Genomic DNA, 4,399 nt, shown 5'->3' on the forward strand with positions numbered 1-4,399 from the left:
AAAAAAAAATAAATTGTTGTGGTATAAAATTTTCAGTTCTTCTGAAAAAATGCCCAGGAAGGCAATAACAGGCTTGAATGCGATCTAAAATCCTAGATTTTGAAGAAATCCCCACAATGATTTCCATAGTGGTTGTAGAGTCTGCACTCCCACCAGCAGTGCAGAAGCATTTATTTTTCTCCCCAGTCTCTGAAGCATTTGTTGTTGGCTGACTTCTTGATGTTAGCCATTCTTTCAAAATGGAACAAAGACTTAAATATTGAAATAGAGGGTTAGTGAGATAGCTCATTTGAATAACTGCCTGCCTGGCAAATGAAGAGTCTTAGATTCAATCCCTAGTACAGAAATAAATAAATAAATAACTCACTTTTGGGGGCCATCCAGATAGCTCAGTGGATTGAAGTTCCTGCTTAGGTGGATACAGGGACCAAGGTTTGAATACTGGTGGTGTGCCAGGCCAGCCCCACCCTTAGGGTGCACTGAGACAGTGATTGAGACTTGGCATAGTGGCCTGGTCCTATAATCCCAGAATTTGGGATGCTGTAAACAGGAGGATCACTATGAATCTAACCTATGTAGTAAGACAATGTAGATCCTATACTAAATACATTTTTAAAAAGTAAAATAAAATAGAAACACTAATTCTTCTGGAGGAAAATGTAGGTAGATATCTTAAAGACTTAGAGGTAGGCAGAGAGTTCATGAACAAAAACCAAACTGCACTGGCAATACTTCAAGGAATCAACAACCAGGATCTCATCTTTTTGAAAAGTTCCTGCAGTTCAAAGCAGTCTCCAACAGACTAAAAAGAAAACCTACAAACTGAGAAAAAAATTATAGCTGACTGTCCTTCTGACAAAGGCCTTCTGTCTAGAACATATAAAGAATTTAGAAAAAGCAACAACATTTGCTTTCCTACACTAGAGAAACAATGTGATATTTATGTATTGTTTCAGTTCCAATTTTATTAATGTATGCCTTTTCATTTCTTTTGGCAAATTGGTAAAGTGTTTATCAATCATGTTTTATCTCTGAAGATTTCACTATTTGATTTTTAATCTTTCTTTTACTTCATTTTCACTAATTTGCATTTCAATCTTTACTATTTATTTTTGTGTTTAGGTTTTCTTGATTGTGAAGATCTTCCAGTACATCTTTCATTAAGTTAGGATTGCTCATCTGAGTCAGTGGCTAATTATGACCATGTTGCTAGCTTCTCCTCCACCAAAAGAAATTTGGGCATTTCATGGAATTGTGTAATTTTCAGACCTTTGCAGAGAGCAGCGCTGAAGTGGGAGGATGGCTTTGATCCTTCTCCTAGCCTTGCCTTTTTCTCTCTTCCACCTGGTGGCATCCCACTTAAGTGCATCCCCTTGGTGGTGTCTATAATACCTCAGGAAGCACCCCCCTCGCTGACTTCAGTACATATCTCGGTATTATCTGTGGTTGCTACTCTCTCCTTGTCACCATGATCTGGAAACACTGATTCTGTATTTGGTAAGGGCAATGGGCCTTTGTAACTAAGAAAGTTGGTACCAAACATTTGACTATATTTATCCTCCTTTACATGAAATATTTATTTTTTTCAGTCATGAAAAACAAGAATATAAACTATGTGTACAGTTTTGAAGAGTAATTATAAATTATCCTCAATGTTATTGCCTTTACTTTATAAAATTCTATCTCTAGCTATGCAAAAACATGTATCATAACCTATCTTAATTCCAGTCCCAGGATGCTGGTGGAATCATTCTAATTCAGTTTCCAATGTGCACAACAAACATATTTTCCTGAAAATTAAGATAGGAATGCTTAGTTCTAACCACATTGTAACACAATGGATTATGTAAGAGTATAATATGTACAGATTTATTTTCAATCTTATGCGTATGTCAAGTCTCTTCCCCTCTCCATCTCAATCTGAAATTATTGCCATAGCCAAGTTAAGTTCCAGATTAAGATTCCCATCTCTACTCTGGTTTGCATATGATTCCATATATCTTCTAAGCTTTATTATTAAACATACAAAAAATCAATGAATAGAAAACAATACTGTGCTGGTGTCCATGAACTAAGTTTCAAGTCTCTCTTCTTGCAATAATTTTTGCTAACTTTTTTTTTAAATAAAAATGTATTTGGTTCAGGGTCTCACTACATAGCTCGAGACTCATAGTGATCCTCCTATTTTCAGCCTCCTCAGAGGTGGGATGACAGGTGTGCACCACCATGCCTGGACTTTTTACTAACCTTATTTTAATTGGAATTGTGCATCTACTTCTATTAAAAATAAAATATCCCCAGACGGAGTGACTTTCTTTCTAAATGTTTTTACTCTGAAATATACTTGGCTGTATATGTGCGCATGCCCAAGACCACTGCTACAACCCAAGATATGGAAGTAAATGCTCTCTAAGCAAAGATAGACAGGTTTAAGAAACTATGACTGGTTCATCTAGAGTAAGACATAAATGTGCAAAAGTCTTATTTGTCAGTAAGATAGTTGGTGATTTCATTAGTATAATTTTCTGATTGATAAATATATTTTATTTAGAGTTCTACTTACTTAGAACACTTATTATTTGCAAATATTTAAATTTTTTCATTCAATTTATTATTGTAAATTTTAGAAGATTCTCATAAGTTTAATGCTGTCTAAGAGTTAAAATAAAAGTTGTTTTTTCTTCAACATGTCAAGTTTAAGGCAAATGGAAACTCAGTATTGATTTCAGATACTTTTATTTGGAATATATTTGCCATCTTAATTATTAATACATTTTATAATCACAATTATTGAACATTACTGGTTAAAATAAGATATAATGCAAACTCCTCTTTAGTTTATTTTAGTTTTATTTCTGAAAAGTTACTTTGATGAAAGCAATCCAAAATATTTTGCAAGGCCATCTGGGATAAGGTCATAATTTTCAAGTAAACGGTTTAACAAATGATACACAATTTCAAAATATTGGTGTATTTGAAAGCTGCTGATAGCTAGTACACAATTCAGCTTTGGGTTAAGGTCTGAGGGAACATTTACATGCTTGTGAGGTCTGTGACTATTATCCTGTTTTCTCAGTAAATACTGAAAGGTATTTATTGTTGTAAATGTTTTCATTTTTACATTACTTTTACTTTTCCAGTAAGAGGCAAGCTAACCAAAATGCTCCACTACCAGGTGAGAGGTGTGATACTTTGAAACAAAAAGAATGCAGATTATTATTAAAGGTCCATTGTCAAATTAGAGTTGTGTTGAATACACACGCAGCTAAGTAAAATTCTAAACATTTGGTCTTCAGGTCAAAGGATCATCATTGTCTTTATTCAATAATCAATTGATGGAATAGAATATAAATCTAAAGTTCAGTTTGCTTTTGTAGCACTTTTATTTCCAGCATTTTGGTAACACATTTATTTGAAAGCTAAATCTTTATTTTATTTTAAGAAATTGTGTTATTTTTTTCACCAGCCTCATTCTCACTTTGCTTAAGCGGCAGCAGAACAGCTCAAGACCACTCAGTGGTGGTTCCTACCCACTCAGTGGCCTGCGGCGTGCGGGCTGCAGACCAACCTTCTGTGGCTGGCTGAACACTCCAGTCTTCTGCAGGGAACTGCTGAATGGGCACAGAGGACACCTGCACATCCTCAGACCAGTCTGCAACCTCAGACTATTTCCAGATGGCACAGTATATCTATAAAATGAAAGCCAAATCATTTATTGGGGCAATGGCCTCAGGGTAGACCAGGGGCCATCACTGCACAGCTTGTTCATTGGCGCTGCTACCAGAGCCCTGAGGTGTCCTCACATGTGGAAGCTCCCGAGAAACAGAGAAGGGCTCAAGGCACAGGGCCTCAAAGATGTTATCTGCCCGGAAGGCCAGCCCCACTATGTCTGGGGCCTGTGCCTTGCTGTCTGGCTGGTAAAGCTCACTCAACCAGTGTCTTTCCATCATCTAAAAGCTGCTCATCCTTATACAGCCTCTGCTCAACAGGCGGCCACTTGAGGATGCCCTCAGTGATGTGCATCAGCTCAAGCACGGTGCCTACATCCGTGAAGATGGTGGTCTTGTGGCTCTGGATCATGAGGTACATGTCCATCTTGGCAGCCTTGGTAAACACATTCTTAAATCTGCACTTTTTATACAAGAATATTAGTTTTCCAAGTACTATATCAACAATGCATTGGCAGTATGCAACAGTAATTTAAAATTCAACTTGTTTTGGGACCAATTTAATTTCTAAAGATTTTGGTAGATGTGTTTCTTAAAACATTAGAGCATTTTGCACAGCAAGACTGGCTCTGATGTGCAAATAGCTCCTCAATTCTTTGGCCTCTCTGCAATGCATCGTTGTGGTACAAGCAGTTATCCAAGTTAATTTGCTGCTGATCAGAGTGCAAGAG

General features: G+C 36.7%; 1 pseudogene; it reads right to left on the reverse strand.

Annotated features, from left to right (window-relative positions):
* Nucleotides 1-3,749: 3,749 nt before the first annotated feature.
* LOC101564140 lies at nt 3,750-4,095 on the reverse strand (annotated as a pseudogene).
* Between the last annotated feature and the right edge of the window lie 304 nt (nt 4,096-4,399).

Source organism: Octodon degus, unplaced genomic scaffold (assembly GCF_000260255.1).
Source record: "Octodon degus isolate 3935 unplaced genomic scaffold, OctDeg1.0 scaffold00172, whole genome shotgun sequence".
Lineage (NCBI taxonomy): Eukaryota > Metazoa > Chordata > Mammalia > Rodentia > Octodontidae > Octodon > Octodon degus.